The 26743-nt window shown below is 38.3% G+C and overlaps 1 protein-coding gene across 1 annotated transcript in view; it reads right to left on the bottom strand.

Annotated features, from left to right (window-relative positions):
- Nucleotides 1–5885, bottom strand: part of LOC150076555 (pre-piRNA 3'-exonuclease trimmer-like) — a 202122-nt gene extending 196237 nt beyond the window's left edge. The window contains exon 1 of the mRNA XM_090387381.1: nucleotides 5794–5885. The gene's annotated coding sequence lies outside the window, so the exon portion shown is untranslated. The remainder of the gene's footprint in view (nucleotides 1–5793) is intronic.
- Nucleotides 5886–26743: the final 20858 nt, after the last annotated feature.

The following is a 26743-nucleotide window of genomic DNA, read 5'->3' as shown; positions in this document are numbered from 1 at the left end:
TCATTATCCCCTAACTCACAAAATTTATTGCAGGATGCTCGCATCTTGTGAAACAACACATTTTGCTGGAGAGGCAATCTGCAAAGTACTTTGCAGTAATAATAGTTGCCACACTAGATTCCTCCCATATTGAACAAACAACATTTCTTTTGAGATATATACTTTTAAAAGAAACACAATATGAGATTCAAGAAAGATTTCTCAAGTTTGCAGATTGTAGCAACAAAATAGGGGAAGAAATTGCTTAGTTGATAACTGATACTCTGAAAGAACAAGCTATTCCTCTCAGTGATTGTAGAACTCAAGCCTACGATAATGAGGCAAATATGGCTGAAAAATACAACAGCACACAAGCAAAAATAAAAGAACAATGTTCAACAGCAAGTTTTTCACCTTGTGATTGTCACACACTCAACTTATGTGGAAATGATGCTGCTGAATGCATACCTGAAGCAATAACCTTTTTCGGAACAATTCAAGCTGTGTACCACCTTTGAGGTGTATAAGGCCTTGAATGGGTTGAGCACGCTGAATTCTGATGGGATCCTTCCACTTGTTCAGATTACGAACCTAAGGGAGCATAAATTCAAATTAAGAAAAGACAGATGTAGAATAGATGTGCAGAAATTTGCTTTTAGCCAGCGGGAGGTTAATTGCTGGAACAAACTTCCATCTATTGTTGTGGAAGTTGATAGGTTGAATAAATTTAAGGAGGAACTGGACAGGCATTTGGAGGGAATGGTGTGATTTTTTTTTTTTTTTGGCTGATGCTGTATAAGCTCATACACTTGCTTTCTTGCATCACATGCCACTACTACTACAACTACCTGTTCAGTTCCAGTCCTAAACAGTGGGAATTACTACAAAACTGTATTGGTTCTTCTCTTCATGGTATGACTGAAACAAGATGGTCAGATCGTGTTGAATGTGTAAAGCCTTTTGCAGCTCACTTACCTGGCATTAAATTAGAATTGGAAGACCTCCTATAACTAAATTTGATGGCCAAAACAAGAAATGAAGGCCATGGCATTTTATTATATGTAACATCTTTTGCTTGTGTGTGTGGTACAAAATATTAGCTGGCATAGATATTTGCAACAAGGTCATCCAAGCTAGAGATGGATGCCACACTGGATTTTGAAGTAGAAACATAGAAACTTTCCTCACATATCTGACAAAACTTCAAAACAACTGGAAATGCATGTGGAATGAAGCCAAATTGGTTGCATCAAACCTAAAGATAGAAAGAAAACTCTCCTGTAGATGTGGTGGAGTTAGGGGCAAGAGGGCAAGGCCGCATGATGACAGCACACCTGATGCTAAAACAAGGTGGTCAGATCGTGTAATAACACAGATGATATGCCAGAAGCAGCCTACTTCAGAAAGTGTGTGTTTTACATTTTGGTACACAATGTTATAGCAGGATTAACTGTCCGCTTCAATGCTGTTAAGCAGTTGGCAAAATTTGATTTCTTGTGGAAATATCTTACCATGTCTGAAAGTGACGTGGAGAGAAAAGCTTTATCAGAGCAATATCCTGCTGACCTTAACGGTGATGATTTTGGAAAAGAAATGCAACATTTACCCTCAGTACATAAAGCAAATTTTGTAAATGCACAGTTAAAGCCATTAGATCTGTTGAACTTGTTAACAGAGTACAGACTTGGTAACCTGTTTCCAAATGTTTGTGTTAGTTTAAGAATACTATTAACAATTCCAGCAACAGTAGCTTCTGCAGAGAGGTCATTTTGCAAACTCAAGCTGATTAAGAATTATTTAAGGTCTACAATGTCCCAGGAACGTCATGTGGATTTGGCCAGGCTAAATATTGAATCAAATGTTGCCAGAACAATTAATTTTCATGCTATGATTCAAAATTTTTCACAAAAAATACTAAGCCTATCTACCTTTTTTTTTCACTTTTTACTAATAATTATATCTTCTGATTCTCTGATCTGCATTGCAATATAAAAGGATGTTTCAATGTGAATTCTTTCTCCTTATCTGTATTGTAGCATAAACAAAGATGTTCAAATCAAATGTGCTTTCTCTGATCCCCTTTTATTTTATTTATATTTATCATGGAGGGAGTATAGCAGCAGCATAAGGTCTCAAATGCAGAAAATCAACAGAGTGCTTCATTCCTCCCCTCTCTAATCTTCCATACTCTTTTGGCCTTACAGGCTACAGCTCATGGCATAAAACCATAGTGGATAAAAACAGGATGCTAATGGAGAAGGGAAGGGGGCCCCCGAAAGAAACTTTGTACCTCCTGATAAAATTCCTCTCAGAGGCCCTGCCTTTTGTATTTCGGGTGTTCATAAAAAAAAAAAAAAAAAAAAGGTGAACATGTGCTTAACTGAGCATGGTATATATTTCAGCATCTTTTATAAATTTTATTCTAATTGAACTTCAACTCTAGATTTATTTGCTCCATTATGATTTCCTGATTGTGTGACTATGGAGTACATTATTATAAATCAATACTATGGCACTGATGAACATTATTATTATTTATATTAAGTTACTAAACTGCTAAACTGGAAATTAAAATATATGTAAGTAATTACTTATTAGAAAAAAAAAAAAAGTCCTTGATTTTTTTTTTCTAAAAAATGCAATTTAACAAATTATTTTTTAGTTACAAAGTAAATTTAAAAACAGATTAATTCCTTACTCATTTTACAAACTGGTATAATGGGAAATTTATGAAATACCAGTAGAATTACCAATTGTTTGCAACTGTTTCATATAAAAATAAACATTTCTTTAGTTATTTGTAAACTGAAAAATGTTTACGTGAAAACATTTGTTTCCCAAAAATCTTTTGTGAAACAATTTTAAGTTTGCTTTCCTTAGCTTATCCCTCCCAACTTACCTTAAGTAAGATATTTTAGAATGGTGTTACCTCAACTTCATAAAAATAGAAATATGGTAGTGTATGTAAATTTGATATGTAATTCATAAAATAACGTCTTCTTATTCATTTGTTGATCAGTGACATCTCCCGTTTAGCAGCTTACACCACTTGTTTTATGACCACCTTGACCATAAAACTGTTATTCATATTGGTCTATGATTTACAAATTACTACCACACTATTGCTTATTTTAATTATGAATACCATTTAGCATTTTTTTAAATTCAAATTGTAACTTCACAAGGAATTAATACATACAATATGAGGATAAAAAAAAGAGACTGAACTGGACCTAAAGTTAGCCATTAAAAATGCATTGGCTGCCAAAGTTCTACTTCAGATTTTATCTGGAACAAGTAACATTGCCTGAATAGGTGTATGGCAATTCTGTAATTATCTGTTTTGCCATAAACACATTTCAAAGGCTACATCAAAAGAAACGTTACATAGAGCATTTAATTTTTTTAAGCTAATGATAACAGTAATTAACCCTGTGTCTAAATGTCTAGATTACCTATTTTGTAAATACATTTTACATTAATTTTTTTACTGATTAATATATTAATCAGTAAAAAATGTAATGTAAAATGCAATCCATTTTACATAACCACATCGCTAACATCAGTGTGAATATCATTACCATTCTTAAGTAAAAATGGCTCAGGATCTGGGGGGGGGGATATCAATGATGATATATAATGATATATATCATTATATATACAGAAGCAACGAATAGTATCATCATGCGAAAACTTTATCCAGGGCTTGTCAAGACAATCCCAATTTCTCGACTGTGTTGTCGCTGAAGGTGTGTGTGTGTGTTGGGTGTTTCAATATGACCCAGAAACGAGGCATCAGGGCATACATTGGACTTCAAAATCATCACCAAGGCCCAAAAGGTTTCATTTACAGAAATCCAAGATGAAGACAATGCTGATTATGTTTTTCGACAAACAGTGTGTGAATCACAAGGGATTTGTACATGAATGGGAGAATCAATGATGTGTTCCATGTACAGGTGCTTCAAAGACTATTGAAGCGAATTTGCCGGTTGAGGCTACAATTTCTAGAGAAAGGCAGCTAGTTCTTCTTGCATGACAAGGATTGATACTAGCAATTCAATTATTATAAATTGCACAATATTAGCTTCAATTTACTGAGGCTCTGGGGAGCAGGTTGACCCCCATACTAGATCTATCAGTGAAAGGATAAGTAAGCCAAATACTTTTGGGGCAATCAGTTGAATGCAAATATGTAACACAGATTGTGGGGAAGTTGGGCAATCTAGAAAAGTTGGGCAACGGGCTGAGAGGTGGCAACTGAAGTTTAACATTGACAAATGCAAAGTACTGCATATGGGTAGTAGTAACCTGAGAGTAACATAATAACTGTGGAGTACTACACTCAGGGTAGTGGAAAACGAAAGAGACCTGGGGGGTAATTGTGCAGTCAGATATGAAGTTTTCTGAGCAGTGCAGACAGACTGCCACAGCAGGTCATTGTCAATAATAACAGGAATTTTGCTAGTAGGGATAAGGAGGCAATTATCCCTTTGTATAAGGTAAGGGTCAGGCCATGTCTTGAATAGTGCATACAGGTTTGTAGGCCTCATTTTTGGAAGGACGTTGAGTTGCTAGAACAAATACAGAGAAGCACAACAAGATTTGTGAGGGGAAAGAAGGGAGTGCTCTTACCAGAGACACTTAAGTTCTGCAAGTGGCAGCACCTGGAGGCTAGGCACCTGCAAGATGATCTGATTGAGGCCTTGAATGGATTGAGCAGGCTCAATGCTGATGGGATTCTTCCTCTTGCTCAGATTACAAACCTGAATGAGTCAAATTCAAATTGAGGAAAGACTTGTAAAATATATGTGCAGAAATTTGCCTTTAGCCAGCAGGTAGTTGATTGCTGGAACAAACTTCCATCTGTCATTGTGGAAGTTGTTAGCTTAAATAAATTAGAAGAAGAACTGGAAAAACTTTTGGAGGGAATGGATGAGTGAAATTAGATTTTTTTTTTTTTTTTTCTGCTGATACAATATAAGCTTGCTTTCTTGAAATGGTTCAGACATGTAAATTATTATTATTATTAGCTACATGGTGCAAGGAAGCCTGAGGCTTATGGCTACATATTTTTGGCTACACCAGCCAAAAAAAAAAAAAAAAAAACAAAATTCCCGAGTTACCCAGAGTGAGAGAAAGAGTGTGTCAAAAGTAGAAGGGAATCCTCAAGAAAGAGAAGAATGATGATATCTAGCTCAGGATCCTGGGTGTGCCAAGCCCCATAAAGAGGATGAACGAGAGAAGTTTCCAAGAAGAATGTTTGATTTACAATTAAGGGACAAAAGACCAAGGAGAAGACAAAAAATGAGATGGCAAGACATGATTGGGTGGTTGGTTGGTGGAACAGACTTCCATCCCTTGTGGTGGAGGTTGATAGCCTAAATAAGTTTAAGGCTCAGCTGGACAGGTATTTTGAACGAACAGAGGGGTGAAGTGGAAGTGGGGTTTTTTTTTTTTTTTTTTGGCTGATGCTGCATAAGCTTGCTTTCTTGCATCAAATGCCTCTACTAATGCTAATGATAAAGACTGATGTCATTATAAGAGAGGAGGAAACTGGAGTGAAAACAACGAAGGAAAGAAGTACATGGGCAGGGCATGGTGGCGAGACTTCATACGTCGACCCGTGGAATAGCGGAATGATGACAGATGATGATTAATAACACAGTTTAAAAATTGGCAGTGCAAAGCATTATTTTTTAATTTCGAAATTCTGAAACTATTTCGTTTATTTAACTTCTTTATTAAACCTGATCTGTACTCTGTTACCAAGCGGTAAAAAAAAAAAAATAATAATCAATCATAATTCCTTACTGAAATTTTAAGAGGCATATAATGCGAGATTGACAAAACGGCCTCAGCAATTTCTCTAATGCAACTAACTACTCAGTTTGCCCATGAATGCTCCATCGACGATAGTGTTAATTCAGGTTACACGTTAAAACGCATAGAAAGTGGCGCCACCAAAATCGGACCTAAGCAATAAGCCAGGACATTGCGAAGAGTTCGTGGAACACTTTCTATAATTTTGTAATTGCAGCGAACAATATATCGATTCATCGAATATTAATATATAATATTCATAATTAATTATTTGCTAGACAAAAAAGAACACCATGAAAGTGCGGAAGAATAATGAAATATAAATATAAATAGGGATATCGAATAATTTAAGACAAGTAATTATAATAGCTGTGTGGTAACGTTAAAACGATTTATTTTCTGCTTCTTCCTGTATTCAAATCCCTTTTTTTTTTTTCCTCTCTCACCCCCCCCCAACTTTTTATATATTTATACTGTAATTTATGAAGTATACACATGGTAATTTGTTGTTTTTTTCACATATATATTTTTAAATATATAATTATGATATAAGTAAATTAATAAGAGGAGTTTACCTCAATATAGTACGTGGAACACTTCCGTATGATACCCTCCAGAAATTAAATTTTAATTTCTGTTTAATTTCTGGAGGGTATCATACAGAAGTGTTCCACGTACTATATTGAGGTAAACTCCTCTTATTAATTTACTTATATTCTTATCAACGTAGAACATATTGAGTATTACAGCTCTGATTATGATATATAATATTTTAATCAATGTGATATATAATATTTTAATCAATGTGATATATAATATTTTAATCACTGTTTCTAAATATTTTGAATGGTTTTAATATAATGGCTAAAATGCAGCATAGGAGGAGATTAATATGAGTCATGTGTGCCCCATTGCAATAAAGATTAATAAATAAAGAATTTTACTTACACACTGCTGAGTTCAAGTGAGTAGTAATAATAGGTTTCAGTACAGTAAGCCCAGTGCACCTGTTGCACTGTACTGAAACCCAACAGTGTGTATATAAAATTCTTTATTTATTAATGTTTATTGCAACTGGCACATGACTCATATTAATTTCCTTCTCACTTGCCAACGTCTGTCCATTATTTTAAATTATTACTTATTTAATCTTATTTAACTCCATAATTCTACATCTGGTCATTTGAACTAATGAACACTTGTTTTCAGTTTCCATTTAATGAATTTAACTCCTTTTGATTTTGGTTTTAATTTTTATTTAATTCTTTTCCTTTATTTATTTATTATTTTATATCTGCCATCCTATGAAATGAACTGTGCATCATTTGGCTGTTAACTACAGCCCCTAATATATATATATATATATATATATATATATATATATATATACAGGGTGTTTCAGTTAAACGTTTCAGAACTTCTAAGAGGGGTAGGGTACATCCTGACAACTCGAAATCATATAGCAATGTGGGGTCGGAAATGCTTTCCTGAAGCGGTGTTGTACACAGAAGCACCATAAAGAAAAGAGACCGTAAGTGAGAAATCGTTTTAATAATACATGAAAAGAAGCAAAAGGTACATGGATTAAAGTAAGTGTTCGAAGTTTCTTCCACGGGATACAATGCACGCCTCACATCTCCGACGCGTGGACATCCGAACATTCCGGAATATTCCAGGCGAATTTCGAATTTCTTCGGCAGCTACTGCGATTCTTGCAACCAGCTCCTCAGCATTGTCAACAGGGGTGTCATAAACTAGCGATTTCATATGACCCCAGAAATAAAAATCAAGACATGATAGGTCGGATGACCGAGCAGGCCAACGCACGGGACCACCACGTCCGATCCACTGTTGACCAAATGTGACATCCAGGTAGTTACGAACATCTCCGCTATAATGGGCAGGGGCTCCATCGTGTTGGAACCACATTGTCTGTTGCGTCGATGCAGAAATCTGTTCATCTCTCAAAAGTTGTGGCAATACTTGCTGCAGAAAGATCAAGTAGATAGGTCCGGTTAGACGACACGGTAACAGGTAAGGTCCGATGAGGTGATCTCCCATAATACCGGCCCATACATTGACCGAAAATCGAATCTGTGCTGCACGACGTCGTATTGCATGCGGGTTCTCGACCGCCCAGATATGGTCGTTATGCGTGTTGAAAATTCTTTCCCTTGTGAAGGAATTTTCACGGTCATATGAAATCGCTAGTTTATGACACCCCTGTTGACAATGCTGAGGAGCTGGTTGCAAGAATCGCAGTAGCTGCCGAAGAAATTCGAAATTCGCCTGGAGTATTCCAGAATGTTCGGATGTCCATGCGTCGGAGATGTGAGGCGTGCATTGTAGCCCGTGCAAGAAACTTCGAACACTTACTTTAATCCATGTACCTTTTGCTTCTTTTCATGTATTATTAAAACGATTTCTCACTTACAGTCTCTTTTCTTTATGGTGCTTCTGTGTACAACACCGCTTCAGGAAAGCATTTCCGACCCCACATTGCTATATGATTTCGAGTTGTCAGGATGTACCCTACCCCTCTTAGAAGTTCTGAAACGTTTAACTGAAACACCCTGTATATATATATATATATATATATTTTTTTTTTTTTTTTTTTTTAGCGTACTACACAAAAATACAAATAGTCTGGAATGAATCAAAAATTTGGTAGACTTATTATCTGTGACTAAATTTTGACTGTTTTATTGCTGGGTTATTTTCTTTAACAAAAATAATTTAACATTCTTTCATTTAGATCACTATTTATTTGAGTTAGCATTACAACAAAAAAAAAGATAAACATGGCACTATAATTCAAAGTCCTTTTATTTATGAAGTTTCTCATTACATATGAAAGATATTAGAATTACATGTAGTCTTCTGTAAATTGAAATAATAAAACTATAAAATGAACTGTCCTGTAATATATAAAAAAGCATGTTGATTCAAGTCATAAAATTAAAAGGAAGACTAAAGACTTATATGCACAGTTCAGACTGGCCTACTGCCTGTCTCCCAACAATGTACAAGATCATGACCAGCTGCATAACCAAGAAACTATCTGACCACTTTAAGAGCAAGAACATAATGGCCAGACATAGGGTATGGTGTATAATGTTAATTGTAATGCGGCACTGAGAGTTTCCCCCAACTCCATGTCTAGCAATATGATGAATACAAACTCTGTAAAGGCCGGATTAATGTAGGTTAGTGATTGTTCGTGTAGTGTTAGTGTGGGTTATGTTGGTTGTGTTGTTCATCCGGCCTCTTAGCCTAGGGGCCTGTGTTTTCACACAGAAATCTCTAGTTTACCATCCGGCGCAACTAGGAGGCATGCCGGGCAGTAGGGAGGGTGAAGCACTGCTTGGGCGAACCCTGAGGTAGCCAAGGCTACAGGCAGGGAGAGCCCACTAAAACAACAACAAAAAAAAAGGAGTGAGTCACATGGGTTTTGGACCTGTTCAACCCATTATACACCTCAATCAGATCACTTTGCAGGTGTCTAGTCTCCAGATGATGCAATTTGGAGAACTTAAGCCCTTCTTGGTAAGAGCACCACTTCGTTCCCCTCACCAATCTTGTTGCCCTTCTCTGTACTTGCTCAAGCAACTCTACATCTTTCCTAAAATGAGGCCTCCAGACCAGTATGCAGTACTCAAGGTGTAGTCTGACTATTGCCTTATACAAGGAGATAATCACCTTCTTATCCATGCTAGCAAAATTCCTGAATATCATTGACAATACGCCATGACCTGTTCTGGCAGCCTGTCTGCACTGCTCAGAAAACTTCATATCTGACTGAACTTTTATATCCCAGGTCTTTTTCAGTTTCTACCACCCTAAGTGTAGTACCACATAGCTGGTATGTTTCTCTGGGGTCACTACTACTACCCCAAATGCAGCTTTGCATTTTTTAATGTTATACTTCAGTTGTCACTTCTCAGCCCGTCTGCTTAACTTTTATAGATCCTATTGCAGTAGCACACTGCCATTATTGTCATTAACAACCCTGCTAACCTTTGTATCATCTGTATACTTGGACATTAAGCCTGATATACCTTCATGAATATCATTGATAAATATAAAAAACAGTGGGCACAACACAGACCCTTGGGGGACTCCACTAATAACATTAGTCCTCAAAGAGCAGCATCCATTGAGTAACACTCTGTCTTCTTCCACTCAAAATCATCCTTTTATCCATAGTAGCAACTTGCCCTTAATACAATACTACTCCAATTTGTACCGTAGTTTTCTTCCATGTGCAGCAGTATTGAAAGCTTTCCTGAAATCCAAGTATATGATATCAAAATTATTTTTTGCATCCAGTTCCTTTGTGACCACATCATAGTATACAATGAAATTTTGTCAGATAAGACTTCCCATGCTCCGTCTGAATTATTACTGCAGTCTTGACTAGATGATGTAGTCTTGGCGATTTAACTGTTCCATAGTTAAATCGCTATAAGCAGCGATTTAACTATGGAATTTTTAAAAGCTGTGAGCTTAGTGTATACAGCTGAAACAGAGGATTGAACGAGGACATCCGATCGATGAGGTGAGTGGTTTTTCTTTGTCTCAGTTCAGTCTGATTGTTTTTAATAGAAATAGCATAGAAAACCGTGCATTTTTGTTTCTGTTTCGTAAAATTTCCCCTAAAATTACCTTTTCGTTTTCTTCTTTTCAGCCTTTCTCATTGTTAATGCTCGTAAAATAGCATAGAATAACGTGCATTTGTTTTTATGTTTTTCATAGAAACCTGCATTTATGTTTTTTTCAAATGTTGGGTTGCCGTTCCTTTTCGTTCGTTTTATTTACCCTTAAATTACCTTTTCTTTTTCGGTTTCAATTTTGTAGAAAAAAAAAATAGCGTGGGTTAGGGGACAGCAGACCCCACCAAAAATTAGTGATCGCGAAAAACGTGCATTTTTGTAACTTGAACTTTTAAATTTATTGGATTTATCCTTTGTTTTTAGCCTCCATATTTGTTGCTGTCTGCCACGTGCCATCCTCGTGTCACTTGACATCCGCTGGCGAGGCGAGGAGAGGAGGAGGAACGCAGTGAGTGGGCCGAGTCAAACCCGTCAATCACTGCTTTCCCCAACCTCTCCTCGCCGCCATTTTCGGCGACTGGACCCGATAGGGAATCTTTACCAATATTTCCTGATTCTAGCAATTATGATAAATTACCTGGTCGAGATTCAGTATCGGGTACAATCGTACTCCCGAATTATTACATGAAAAATACTTCTTATTTATTGTCAGTAGACTGAATACCAAAAAAAAAAAGGTGATAATAATAATAATAATAATAATACACAAATAATTATAATAATAGTAACCAAAAATGCAATTAAAAATGACGAATATTTCAAATACAGTAATAACTCTACTAGTATCGGGCATGCGCGTTAGTACTCTCTGGATTTTGATTGACAGGTTACTTTATAGGTCCGATATTGGTGGCGCTGGGAGAAATTCAGCTAGTTGACACTCTGTATAGTACTATGCTCTGATTTCTACAGTTCGTGGTCGAAACGGTTATAACTATTTCTCGGGGGGAAGGCTCTGCTCACAAAATGCAACTGTGGTTTTTTTGTGCAGATTAAATTGGATTCAAACAGCAGTAGCAAGATATGTTACCCTGTGATTAGATCTATGGCTTTCATTCAATAATGTTTCGTAAAAATACATAATTATATCGAGCCACTTACCGATCCAGAGCGTTTAACAGGAGGATCATCATCCACCTGTTAAACGCTCTGGAGTTCATCGTGACTATCACAGAAAACCTATAGGAACAATCAAGGGAAAACAAAATAATAAATTGTCACAGATTAGATAAATTAAAATTATAATCGATAAACCTCAAAATATTTCGGTGATATAAAATTAACCATAAGAAATTAATATATTTACATGCATTCCGTTTCAACTGATGGTAACACTACCGGACAAATATTTTTTTTTCGTCATACCTCTGGAACGAAAATTGGTTGTTCTAAACAAAATTAATGTCTTGATTATGAAAATATCAATCTTTTACTTCTGTCACATCTACATTAAATTTATTGATCTTATTAATTTAAAATATCATGCCCCAGACTAGAGCAGCAAAGCAACGGGCACAAAGCGGCAGAGTGTTGTGACTCAGGGGAGAACTGAGGGGGAAATTCTCCAACGCATCACAGCCTAAAAAAAAGTTCAACTTGTGAAATGTTTGCCAAACTCTCTGAAACAGAACATGATCTAGCCGAGGAGGTAGTGTGTTCCAAGTACAGAGAGTGTCTAGAAATTAGGCATCAACTCAACATTCTACTGGGCGTCTATGAGAGCTTGAGGTGTAGGGTAGATGCCCTCGAAGAATTAATATGAGGGGATCAATAAGCTCTCAGCTGCTCAACTAAATGCCAGAGCTCGCTCCTGGGCATCAGGCAACAGAGCAGCAATCTTCAAGGCAGAATGCGCTGGTCCCAAAGGAACTAATTATTATTGGTGACTCTATTGTCAGGGAGACGGCAAATATATTGTGTAAAAGGGATAGATGGAACAGGATCAGGGTATGTCTGCCAGGGGCAAAAGTTAATGACGTTGTAAAGCATACATCATCTTTTAAGGGCACAAAAGGTGATATTGTTGTACACGTTGGCACCAATGACATTAAGAGTATGAGATCTGCAGATTTACTTAACAAGTACAGATCAAAGTTGCAAAAAATTGGTGATTTTAGTGTTAAATTTGAAGGTGTCTGCAATTCTACCGAGACAAGATAGGAGGGAGTATTTGATGAGAGCCTTATCAATCAATTCACCCTGGAGGGAATGTGCAAGGCTCAAGGGGTAGAATTTTTTCCAGCGTGGTCTGAGCTTGTTAACAGGACAGACTGCTTCTACGGAGATGGGATACACTTAAATAGAAAGGGTGCAAGAATATTTACTGATGCTATCGAGGCAGTGATAGGTGGGTCGGAAAACTGCTAGATTGGGGGGATTCATAGACTAAAAGGTTAAAAGCAGGCAGAGGTGAAGGTGATTCTTGCACAACTTCTATTAGTAGCGACCTGGAGCAAGGTGTGCTGGGGGTTTCAGGGACTGATGGTAGTCATCATGAAACAGGTGGGTATATGGGATGTGTTAGGGTAACTAATAATAAGGATAGGTACATATATACTTGCATGCATACCAATGCTAGAAGTACAGTAAATAAATTTGAAGTGTTGGGCAAGCATCAAAGGCGGATATTGTTGGGATAGCGAGACGTAGTGTCACATAGATATAAGGAATGCAGAACTGGAATTTTGGGAGTACAATGTGTACAGAAAGGATGGACAGGATAGGAAGGGAGGAGGTGTTATGCTGTTAATTAAGAAAATCCAATTGATATAGATGAACAGTGCACTGTTGAGTCAGGTTGGTGTGACATAAGCACTGCGAAGGCAAAAATAAGAGTAGGAGTGTGTTTTAGGCTAATGACTCGAATGAGTACAATGAACAATTGCACAGAGAAATAGAGTAAATCAGAATGTCTTATAATGGGGGATTTTAACTTCCCAGATATTGACTGGAACTTGTGGGCTGGTCACTCACAAACTAGAAAGACTTTTGTGGACTTATTGGATGATTGTTTTCTGCAGCAGCATGTTCGAGATTCAACCAGAGAGGGTAATACTCTTGATCTGGTTATCAGCAGTGATCACTCGTATATTAAGAATTTGCAGATAAAGGAACCACTAGATGGTTGTGATCACAGTGTACTGATGTGGGATTTACTTAAAGATATAATTACCATCAGGGGCAAAGGAAAGGGTTTTTGCTTAAGTAAAGGTGGGTACAGTGGTCTCAGACAGTTTTTAAATTCTGTACAGTGGGATCAACTGACGATGTTACCAACAGAAAATTCTAAGTAGGAAGCATTCAAGGAATAAATCGTCGATGCTACTAAACGTTTCATACCTATTAAGAAAAATTGTTCAAGATTGAAGCCTAAATGGTTATCAAATGAACAAATGAGACTCCTGACAGAGAAGAAAAATGCATGGGGTACATATAAATTATCAAGCGACTTACATGCCTATGACAGATATAAGCTAGTCTGTAATCAGGTCACAAAGGAGGTTAGGCAGGCGAAGGCAGATTACGAGAAATCTTTGGCAAAAGATGCTAAGAAAAACAACAAGGATTTCTTTACTTATATAAACTCTAAAAGGAAGGGGATGAATCTGATTTATCCACATGATATCGATGGTTAGACTGTTGATCATCCTGCTCAGTTGGCAAACAAACTGAATGAGTATTTTGCAGCTACATTCACACATTAGGAGTTATAAGGTTTGAAAATGCAACAATGTTATCAAATTGTATCCGGGTGATTAATGATTGATTTTGTAATAACCGAGAGCAAAGTGGAGGAGAAATTGTTGAAGTTAAACATAAGAAAGGCACCTGGGGTGGATGGGATCTACGGCAAAGCAACTAAGCAAACACTTAGCCATCATTATGAGAGCATCCTTGGACTCGGGGGAGGTCCCCACGGACTGGAGATGTGCAAATGCATCCCCAATTCACAAAGGGGAATCGAAGGGTGACACGAGTAATTACAGACCAGTTAGTTTAACTTCTATTCCGGGTGAAAATAATGGAGTCACTGGTTAAAGATGCATTGCAGGATCATCTAGACAAGACTGCAGCAATAATCCAGCCACAGCATGGGTTTGTTAAGGGAAAGTCTTGTCTAACAAATTTGATAGGATATTATTATGTGGATACAAAGGAACTGGATGCAAAAAATAATTTTGATATCATATATTTGGATTTCAGGAAAGCTTTTGACACTATTGCGCATGGAAGACTACTGTACAAATTGGAGCAGAATGGTATTAAAGGTAAGTTGCTACAGTGGATAAAAGGATGGCTGAGTGGGAGAAGACAGAGGGTGGTAATTAATGGGTGCTGCTCTTCGTAGACTAATGTTATTAGTGGAGTCCCCCAGGGTTCGGTGTTGGATTCTCTGTTGTTTTGTATATTTATCAATGATATTGATGAAGGTATATCAGGCTTAGTCTCGAAGTTTACAGATGATACAAAGGTTGGGATGGTTGTTAGTGACAGTAATGGCAGTGTGCTACTGCAACAGGATCTAGATAATTTGTGCCGATGGGCTGAGAAGCGGCAACTGAAGTTTAACCTAGACAAATGCAAAGTAGTGCATATGGGTAGACGTAACCCCAGAGAAACGTACTAACTGTGTGGAACTACACTTAAGGTGGTAGAAAATGAAAAATACCAGGGAGTAATTGTGCAATCAGATATGAAATTTTCTGAGCAATGCAGCCAGGCTGCCAGGGCAGGCAATGGGGTTTTGTCAATGATATATAGGAATTTTGCTAGCAGGGAAAAGGAGGTGATTGTCACTCTGTGTACAGGTCTGGAGGCCTCATTTTAAGAAGGATGTAGATTTGCTTGAGTGTGTACAGAGAAGGGCAACAAGATTGGTTAGGGGAATGAAAGGATCCTCTTAACAAGAGAGGCTTAAGTTCTGCAAATTGCAGTGGCTGGAGACTAGGCACCTGCGCGGTGATCTGATTGAGGGGTATAAAGCCTTGAATGGATTGAGCACACTGAATGGGATCCTTCCACTTGTTCAGATTAATTCATCAACACAACACTATGGATTCTAGTGTATCACCTCTTCTTGATTCTGATAGGGACTTGTCTTCGTCGATTGCAGCTAAGCCTACTAAATCAGCTGGGAAAAAACATCCCATAATATTAAAAATAACAAGAAGTGATCAGGATAATTCGGCAGATGATAAATCTATTTCATCTGCTTCTGATCCCAGTTCTGATCTGGATAAAAACCCAAATCAAATCAGAGACACAGTTGCCAACGCTTTGGCTAATGTACAAGAATTCGTGCAATGCAAAATACATCATTCGCTGAAGGCTTGGACTTTGGGGAGTCTTTAGATACCTCGGTGGTACTGTCAACAATGACCAAGATTAAACACGGACTCGGAGAATTATTATCTGCAGATAGCAGCAAAGTCACGAAGGAAGCCTCAAACTATATATATCGTTTGTGGTCAGACCTGGAGTCACTTACGAATGCATTATTGATCGACAATGAACGATTGAAAGTAAAAACCTCAGAATTACAAATACGCACTGAGATTTTTCACCATCTAATCAAGGACCAACCCAAACAGCGTACTTTTGTTGAAGCAGTTAGAGGATCAACTGCTGCTGCAGCAGGCATTCAACGTACTGAAAATATTGTACATAAACCTAGAGGAGAAGATGAACAATTACAACATAATTTTTCTCAACTTCCTTTGGACGAAGGTGTTATTCCCCCATCAAAAAATAAATTTAATGACCCTAAAAACATCATTATATTGAGACCGAATGCCGATTCTGAAATTTCATCCAGTCAGGATGTTAGAATTAAAGTGACAAAGGTGTTCAAAAAAGAACATCGAGATATTAAAATCAAAAATATGAGGTTGCTTAGAAACAAAGGTCTCTTAATTGAAACTACTAATCCCATGGATGCAAATAAAATTAGCAAAATGACGCAGCTGACAAATGCTGGTTTGCCTATGGACAAACCACGGTTACTAGACCCCACGGTTTTAATTTACGGTGTGCCGAAAGAATAATCAAAGGAGGATATACTTTGTATTAGAAGATTTGTTTATAAAGAACCTAAAAGATCATGAGTTTGACCAAGAGGAAGTTAAAAATGGTACAACGTTCAGATTTAGTTCAGGCTCTGGAAATAAAATAACAAACTTGGTAATAGGATTCACCCCCAAAATTTTTAAACGCTTAATACAGAATGATCGTATCTTTCTTGGCTTCACTTCACATAAGTTCCGTCGTTTCACAGTGGTTACCAAATGTTTCCGCTGTCTGGCCTATGGCCATTCAGCTTTAAATTGCACATATAAGACCGTGTCTTGTGGCCATTATGGAGGCGGTGGACATGTGTTTGCTGAATGCACACACAGGGAAGTACCCCCTCGGTGTGTCAATTATAAAAGACGCAACAGAGATTGTCAGCATTCAGTCCGAGACAATAACTGTCCGGAGTATAAAAGAGCTGTTGAACTAGTAAACCAAAAAACTCCTAATGAATAATACAGCCACTACAAATTTTTCTAACGTTGTGGGTGTGAATTTTGAGGGTATAAAAATACTGCAAATAAACTGCCAGCGTTCACGAGTGGTCATGGATGAAGTAAGAGTGGCGATGATTGAAAATAATTATGATCTTATATGTGTTCAAGAACCTTATTATTCGACTCAAGTAGGAGGCTTGATTCACAGGGTTATGGGACTCCCATTATCCCTCAGAATTGTTCATTCTATAGAAACCCGTCCTAAAACTGCAATAGCAATATGCAATCCTGAATTAGTAGTGACAACCATCTCGGGAGAGTGTACAGACACTGTAACTTGTCTTTTGATCTCGTCTCCAATTATTACTTTTCATCTAGTTTCTTTGTATTGCCCTCCGTTAGCAGATATTCAAACGTCCTTACATCAGCTGGATCGTATATGCACAAAACTTGCTTCAGGGAATTTAATTATATGCGCTGATTTAAATGCCAAATCATCTTTTTGGCACAGCAGAATTTCAGACAACAGAGGTTCTGCTGTGGAAGATTTAATATTGTCTTACAATTTAGTAGTTCAAAATTTGCCAGACAGACCTTACACATTCTCGTCCTTAAATGGAACATCAAACATTGATGCAACTATCACCTCTGTTAAACTGGATGGGCAGATAACTAATTGGAATGTTCTACCATCACTTATTAACAGTGATCATAACGCTAAAGTATTCAGTATCAAACCCACAGTTAGAAATGCGGATCTACAGATGGTGGACTTGAGAAGATATTCCATGGAAAAAATTAAATGGGACAAGTTTAAGAATTTTCTAAATTTGTTCTTTCGTCCTGAGGTGGCTTCTACTTTAAATTCCTTATCTGCCATAGAATATTCAAACTATGTTCAGTCACACTTATTCCTTGCTATGAGCTACTCTGCTAAACGTAAACAATCCAGACGCCCATCTGTCCCCTGGTGGACTTCGGAACTTACTGCATTAAGAACCAAACCAGGAGTGCTAGCAAAGCGTACCATAGTGACATAGTGTTTTTTGACAAGCGGCACCGGTGCTTTCGCACAACTCCGCATTTGAATCTCTTGTGAAGTAAGACAGTACTGTCAAGGCCAGATAGCATATGTTAGTGTATGTTCATGTTTGCTTAGTGCGGGTTATGTTGTTCATATGGCCGCTTAGCCTAGGGTCCGTGGAACACCACAGACCGTCACTAGCACTGGGAGCCGGACCAGATATGTGGGAAGAGAACTCTGGCTGGCCGACCCTGGGGTTAGCCTGAGCTTCCCAGGGAGAGCCAAAAAAAAAAAAAAATAAAAATAAAATAATAATAATAATAATAATAAAATAAAATAAAATAAAAATAATAATAATAACAAAAAAAAATAAAAAAATATATATACATAAAATAAAAATAAATATAATAAATAAATAAATAAAAAATGAAAAAAAAAAAAAAAAAAAAAAACAGGAAAGGAAAACGTACCAACGAAACAGGCATCTGGCAGACACTGATGTCCAGAGACTGAAACAACGATACAATGATCTCAGGAAAAGGCTACATAAAGCCGTCACAGATGCGAAAATTGAATGTTGGCAAAACTTTGTTCGTAACACGGGAAACACCGAACCGTGGGGTCTAGTGTACAAGATTTCCAGGAACAAGTTAATCTCCGGAGACATATATAACACTGTTATAGTGGACGAACAAGAAACTACCGACTGGTACTCTACTGTTGGTACTATTGTAAATAAGCTTTTTCCTCAAGACAATTCAGAGGATGATTCTCCCGAACAAGCAGAAATTAGGAGAGACAATCAACAATATATATTGGAACATGTGACATCAATCCTTTTACTCTTGTTGAACTAGAAACAGCTGTCTCCAAACTAAACAGTAAAAAATGTCCAGGGATGGATCTGATAGAAAACCAGATAATAGTCAAATTTTATGACCTATTTCCCAAGATCCTCCTCAATCTCATGAACAAGTGTTATATCGAGGGAGTCTTTCCAAGACCGTGGAAGATTGCCCTACTTAAAGTTTTACATAAGCCTGGGAAGTCGACATCTAACCCCAGGGCTTACAGACCAATCTCCCTATTGGCAAACTTGGGGAAACTTTTTGAAAGGCTGTTCTCTCTCCAAGAATACAAAAAACGTTACAGGATAACCATCTATGTTCAATTAATCAGTTCGGGTTTAAAAAAGTTCTTGAACAGAAGTTGCCATTGCCACCCTCAAGAACTATGTAGAAAACTCCCAAGCTAAGTACGTGTTGGCAGTGTGTATTGACTTTGAGGGGACTTTTGACACGGTATGGTGGGAGAATGCCCTTGTGTCACTGTGCTTGGAAAGATGTGACAACTATACTTACAGAATCATCAGGTCCTACTTCCAAGACAGATCCATCCGAATTTGTGCAAAACACCTAGTGTATTCAGCTACTGTTTCCAGAGGATGCCCTCAGGGGTCGGTACTGGGGCCTCTCCTCTGGAACGCTGTCTTAGATCAGTGGATGACAAAATACCACGAGGAGGCTATGAAAATCGCTTATGCCGACGACTTAGTAATTGCTGTAGAGGGCTGTTAGAGGAGGATACTCGAGGAAAATATGCAAATTATATTAAATGATCTATTTGCATGGACCAAACTTAACAAACTAAAAATATCACCAACAAAGACCAAATTTATGACCTTCAAAGCTCATTTTAACTATAATCAACCTCCTAAGATCTTGATAGACAACTCTCAAATCCCATATGTATCCCAAAACAAATATTTAGGCATCCTAATCGATGATAAATTAAGCTTTCTGCCACATGTATGTAAACTTAGAGATAAAATAAGGAATTTTACTGCCTCAATCATAAGAATATCAAGGAAAGAATGGGGACTTAGTAAAAGAATCTTGTTTTTATATTATAAAACAATATTTCTGCCAATAGTCTCATATGCTGCAACCATTTGGTATCACAGAGTCATAACGGTTAAAATGAAAATGAAACTTATTTCTCTTCAAAGATCCATGTGATTATCTGTTTTAAATTCTCCTAGAACTGTATCAAACAACGCATTACAAGTCTTAGCAGGAACCATTCCCCTGGATCTGTATATCGTATTCAAGGGGATGACAGGTCGGCTTAGGAAAGGTTTGGCTTCGGAACTAATGGGAATAACATCTGATCCAGTGAACGAGGTCAAACAAGAAAAGAAAAGATTGTGGGAACATCTGACATCTGTGTGGCAGAATCGGTGGAATGCCAACGAACGCGGAACAGTTACGAGGCAATTTATAACCAAAGTGGATTTTACTGCCGCCAAGGAAATAAATTCTTGGTTTGCTCCTTCGATGAATACAACGTACTTATTAACGGGATATGGATCCCTTAGAGACAAGTTACACGAACGTGGACTTGAGCCAGACCCTTACTGCACTTGTGGGGTGTGCAAACTTGGTCTCATGTTTTATTTGACTGCCCACAGTATCTTCAGGCACGTTTACTGTTGTTTAGCAGTGTATCGGATCTGACAGAAGATAACGTAAGTCCCTTAGTAGAAAGCTGTAGGAATTTTAATGCTTTACAGACATTTTCAGCGACTGTTTTTAAAAGAAGACTAGAAATAAAATCCCTTCACCCTCGAGGAAATTAGATGTTGGCTGTACAGATTAATTAATAAAGTCACGGTGGTCTTCTCCGTTCTGTGCCAGCATGTCTTAACACTCTTCTTTAGGTGGTTCTCTTCTAGTTGCTGAAGACTTCTAATTATTCTTTTTCCCGAGAGTCCTAACTTGTGTATGATTTGTAACTCCAGTGACAGTCCATGGGTAAGAGAATGTAGTTCATATCTATATGGTCACAGATCTAGATGTCACTTAAGACCACACAAGGTATAACTCCAAAAGTTTCAGAGGAGGTTGAGCTTGTAAACTATGTTTCCATCTAGTTCCTTAGTTTTTGATTTCAGGTGTCACGTCCCAGAATCAATCAACATTCTTATGAGAATCCTGTTAACACCCGAGTGTCCCTGTATAGCCTCCCATTAGAGTTCTATCGAGGCATCCACTCTGCGACTTCCAACCAGCTGAGATCCGGGGAAGACTACTGGAACTGACTTCTTTTTCTTGAATGAAATCAAACTGGACAGTTCAACTTGTGACTTCATTTGAAAATAAGAAAATGTACTGAGAATAAATGAGCTGCGGTGAAAAAGACGTATATATGTTAATGTAATTGTTAAAATTGTTTTGCTAGAACATTTGGATATAACTACTAGTTTTTTTTTTTTTTTTTTTTAGCTGGCTCTCCGGTAAGGGCAACCTGGGAGCGAGATTGCAGCCACTCGCCAGTATTGCACTCCCTCTGGCGGGTGCGAGATTTTCGGTGGTAATAACACCGGTATAGAAGGACTGTTGACCCAGGCCCGGTGCTACGGATGGGCACCAGGCAGCAGCTGCCCGTACGTTGGCTGAACCCTGGTGGCATAATAGCCTGTCACAAACAAAACAACATATATACACTGACACTTTTAAGGCCCATTATGCAGAGTTTCTGCACCATAACAGAGTACAAAGGTGCAGATGGGCATATATATGATAATAAGGCCTAGGAGCCACCCCGATATAAGAACACACATGCAAACACACGCACACACACACACACACACAGTACCTTGATTACCATTATATATATATATATATATATATATATATATATATATATATATATATATGATAATGTCCATAAAACTGTATATAATCTTGTTTATAAATTGTTTATATCATGAGAATGTACATAAAATTGTGTGTGTAAATAAATGGAAAAAAAAATGGAAATGTTCAGATTACGAACCTAAGGGGGCATAAATTCAAATTAAGAAAAGACAGATGTAGAATAGATTTGTGCGGAAATTTGCCTTTAGTCAGCGGGTGGTTAATTGATGGAACAAACTTTCATCTCTCGTTCTGGAAGTTGATAGGTAAAATTAATTTAAGGAGGAACTGGACAGGTATTTGGAGGGAATGGTGTGATTTTTTTTTTTTGGCTGATGCTGCATAAGCTCACACACTTGCTTTCTTGCATCACATGCCGCTACTACTCCAACTATTACATCAAAAGATATATACATGTTTTTTTTTAATTCTTTGTTTTTATACAAAATCAGCATACATGGTTGTAATTACACACAATATATGTTACTTAGACATGTTTCCCACTCAGTGATTTCCTTTTATATTCCAGATTCTTTCCCGTTCAATTACTTAACAAGTACAGGTCACTGTTGAACAAAAGCCGAGAATTAGGGTTGAATTTGAAAGTGTCTGCAATTCTGCCCAGACACGATAGGAGGGAGTATATGATGAGAGCCTTGTCGATCAATTCGGCCCTGGAGGGATTGTGCAAGGCTCAAGGGGTAGAATTTTTTCCAACCCGGACTGTACTTGTTAACAAGAGAGATTGCTTCTACAGGGATGGGATACACTTAAATAGAAAGGGTGCAAGAATATTTGCTGATGCTATCGAGGCAGTGTTAGGTGGGTCGGAAAACTGCTAGCTTGGGGGGAGACAAAGACCAATAGATTGACAGTAGCCACTGGCAGAGGTGAAAGAGATTCATGCACTGCTTCTATAAGAATGAGCAGAAGCCTGAAAAACAAGATGCATGGTATTTCAGAGACTGCTGGGAGCCATTGCGGTACAAGTAAACACATGGGTTGTGTTAGGGTAGCTAAGAATAGAAACAGGTGCAGGTATACTTGTGTGTACACCAATGCTAGGAGTTTAGTAAATAAATTTGTTGAATTTGAGGTATTGCTCAAAACATCAAAGGCAGATATTGTTGGGATATCAGAGACGTGGTGTCACACAGATATAAGGGATGCAGAACTGCAATTTGGGGAGTACAACGTCTACAGAAAGGATAGACAGGATAGGAAGGGGGGAGGGTTATGCCATTAGTTAAGAAACACATAAAAACCAAGGAAGTGAAGCCAGTCGACATCGCTGCACAGTGCAGTGTTCAGTCAGTTTGGTGTAACATAAGCATTGGGAGATCAAAATTGAGAGTAGGAGTGTGCTATAGGCCTAATGACTCTAATGAGTATAATAAGGAACTGTACAGGGAAATAGAGTGGGCCAGTAAATCAGAGAGTCTTATAATGGGAGATTTTAATTTCCCAGATATTGACTGGAATTTGGGGGCTGGTTACTCACACACTAGCAGGGCTTTTGTGGATTTATTGGATGATTGTTTTCTACATCAGCATGTTCGGGAGGCAACTAGAGGGAGTAATACTTTTGATTTGATTATCAGCAGTGATTCTTCATGCATTAAGAATCTGCAGATAAATGAACCACTAGGTGGCAGTGATCACAATGTGCTGAAGTGGGATTTACTCAAAGAGGTAACTACCATTAGGGGTAAAGGGAAGGGTTATTGCTTCCGTAAAGGCGACTACGATGGTCTGAGACAGTATTTAAATTCTATACAGCGGGAACAACTGATGATGTTACCAACAGCAAATTCAAAATGGGAAGCATTCAAAGAACTTATCTTGGAAGCTACTAGGCTTTACATACCAACTAAGAAATATTGCTCAAGGTTTAGGCCAAAATGGATGTCAGATGAACTAATAAGGCATATGGCAGAGAAGAAAAATGCATGGGATACTTACAAATTAACACATGACACAGAAGCCTATGATAGATACAAGTTGATATGCAACCAAGTTACAAAGGAGGTTAGGCAGGCGAAGGCAGATTACGAGAAATCCTTGGCAAGGGATGCAAAGAAAAACAGCAAAGAGTTCTTTACTTATGTAAACTCTAGAAGGAAGGGGGATGAATCAGATTGGTCCACTTGATATTGATGGGTCAACTGTTGATGATCCTGCTCAGGTAGCTAACAAACTAAATGAATATTTTGCATCGACATTCACACATGAGGAGTTATTCAGCAAGGGAAATGCCAGTGGTGTATTCAACTCTAGCAGTAAGCTACAGAATCTTGAAATAACTGGGAGTAAAGTGGAGGAGAAACTGTTGGGGTGGATGGGATCTATCCAGTTATATTAAAGGAGGCAGCAAAGGAAGTAAGCAAACTCTTAGCCATAATTATGAGAGCTTCCTTGGGCTCAGGGGAGGTACCCATAGACTGGAAATGTGCAAATGTGACCCCAATTCACAAAGGAGGATCAAAGGCTGACACAAGTAATTATAGACCTGTGAGCTTAACTTCTGTTCCAGGAAAATTAATGGAGGCACTGGTTAAAGAAGCACTGCAGGATCATTTAGACAAGACTTCAGTTATAGCTCAGACACAGCATGGTTTTGTTAAGGGGAAGTCATGCCTGACGAACTTGATTGGATACTATGATGCAGTCACAAAAGAACTGGATGCAGGGAATAACTTTGATATTATATACTTGGATCTTAGAAAGGCTTTTGATACTGTTGCACATGGAAGACTGCTACACAAATTGGAGCAGTGTGACATTGGAGGCAAATTGCTGCTATGGATAAAGGGGTGGTTGAGGGGGAGAACACAGAGAGTGGTAATCAATGGACACTGCTCATCGTGGACTGATGTTATTAGTGGAGTCCCTCAGGGCTCAGTGTTGGGTCCATTATTGTTTTCTGTATTTATAAATGATATTGATGATGGTATATCAAGCTTAATGTCCAAGTTTGCAGATGATACAAAGGTTGGCAGGGTTGTCAAGGACACTAGTGACATTATGCTGCTGCAATAGGATCTGGAAAGGTTGAGCAGATGGGCTGAGAGGTGGCAAATGAAGTTTAACATTGACAAATGTAAAGTACTACACATGGAAAACAGCAACCCCAGAGCATCGTATCAACTCTGTGATACTACATTGACAGTGGTAGAGAATGAAAGGGACTTGGGGGTGGTTGTGCAGGCAGATATGAAGTTCTCTGGGCAGTGCAGACGGGCTGCAAGAGTAGCTCATGGAGTATTGTCAATGATATACAGGAATTTTTCCAGCAGGGATAAGGAGGTGACTATTCCATTGTATAAGGCAATGGTCAGGCCACACCTAGAGTACTGTATACAGGTCTGGAGGCCTCATTTCAAGAAGGATGTAGAGCTGCTGGAACGAGTACAGAGGAGGGCAACAAGATTAGTGAATGGAACAAAGGGGTGCTCTTACGAAGAAAGGCTTAAGTTTTGCAAATTACAGTTTCTGGAGACTAGGCACCAGCGAGGAGATCTGATAGAGGTGTATAAAGCCTTGAATGGTTTAAGCATGCTCAATGCTGATGGGATTCTTCCTCTAGCTCAGAAAAATCACCTGAGAGGTCATAAATTCAAATTGAGGAAAGACAGATGTAGGATAGACGTGCGGAAATATGCCATTAGCCAGCGGGTGGTTGGTTGGTGGAACAGACTTCCATCCCTTGTGGTGGAGGTTGATAGCCTAAATAAGTTTAAGGCTCAGCTGGACAGGTATTTTGAACGAACAGAGGGGTGAAGTGGAAGTGGTTTTTTTTTTTTTTTTTTTTGGCTGATGCTGCATAATCTTGCTTTCTTGCATCAAATTGCCTCTACTAATGCTAATGCTAATCTCCAATCATGGCAGAGTCAGAGCGACCTCAGTATCTTTTTTCCATTGCAGATACGTCCTAGTGGGAGCGCTCTCTTTGTTTATCACTAACTGACATCTGCTAAGTTTTCAGGAAAGAAAATCCAAATGGGAATGAAGGAAATGCATTTTCAATGACATTCAGCACTCTGTGTTCGTGTAACATTTCAGCAAGTTTGTCACCAGTTGCTCATAGTTCTCTTCATTTCTCTTTCTGAGGAACCCGTGAACCAAAGCCTTGAAAGATCTCCGTACAGCCAGATCAACATCGTTCAGGTTTATATGAAATTCTTCATCTTTTAGGAGCTTTCTTATTTGAGGACCTATGAATATTTCTTTCTTCAGCTTTCCATGAAATAAATTTGGAAATTTTATTAGGAAATATGCGAATCCTCTGCTTTCTTTATCCAGTACTTTAGTGAAATTCTTAATTAGTCCAAACTCGATGTTTAAAATGGAAAAAAACCCTTTTGTGGATCAACCAATGGAACATACTTTACATCGGTTTTACCGGGAGATTAGCATCAGCATTAGCAAGGGCACATGATTCAAGAAAGCAAACTTATATAGCATCAGTTAAAAATACACACACACACACACACACACACACACACACACACACACACACACACACACACACACACACACACACACACACACACACACACACACACACACACACACACACACACACACACACACACACAAATCCTTGTAACACCCAATACTTTGCCACGGCCTGTATAAGTAAAGCTTCCTCCCTCCCCATCGGAGAAGGTTGCGTCGCTGCCCCCTGTGGTGTGCAGGTGACGCCGCGCGAGTGAAACAGTATCGCCCCGTCATGTGCCGCCAGCTAGCGGAGAGTGGTCATCTTTCCCCAGGCAGCGTGCTGACGCATGTTTACAAAAAGAGAAAGTGAGATGTGACACTCTGCAGAGAGAAAAGTCGTCCCTGTAAGAGTCATACTACTGATGCCGACTGAATCATGTATCAGCGGAATGTTTGGTAGTGGGGAGATTAAAAGGGGAGAGGTGTATGTCACATAAACTTCTCCAAAGCAACCCTGCACGAACATGCAAGCCCCTTCATAAATATCGTCCCTGGGTGAGTCAGGTCCTAAAAGTGTCAAGCAAAAACCCTTTTTGCCTGACCGTCCAAATGAACACCTGCATCTGAGAGGGAAAAGCAGAAACGGGACAAACTTATATA

Source organism: Mastigoproctus giganteus, chromosome 13 (genome assembly GCF_048544385.1).
Source record: "Mastigoproctus giganteus isolate SK-2022 chromosome 13, ASM4854438v1, whole genome shotgun sequence".
Taxonomy (NCBI): Eukaryota; Metazoa; Arthropoda; class Arachnida; order Uropygi; family Thelyphonidae; genus Mastigoproctus; species Mastigoproctus giganteus.
The sequence above is the reverse complement of the archived record's forward strand: the minus strand, read 5'-3'. Positions and strand labels throughout refer to the sequence as shown.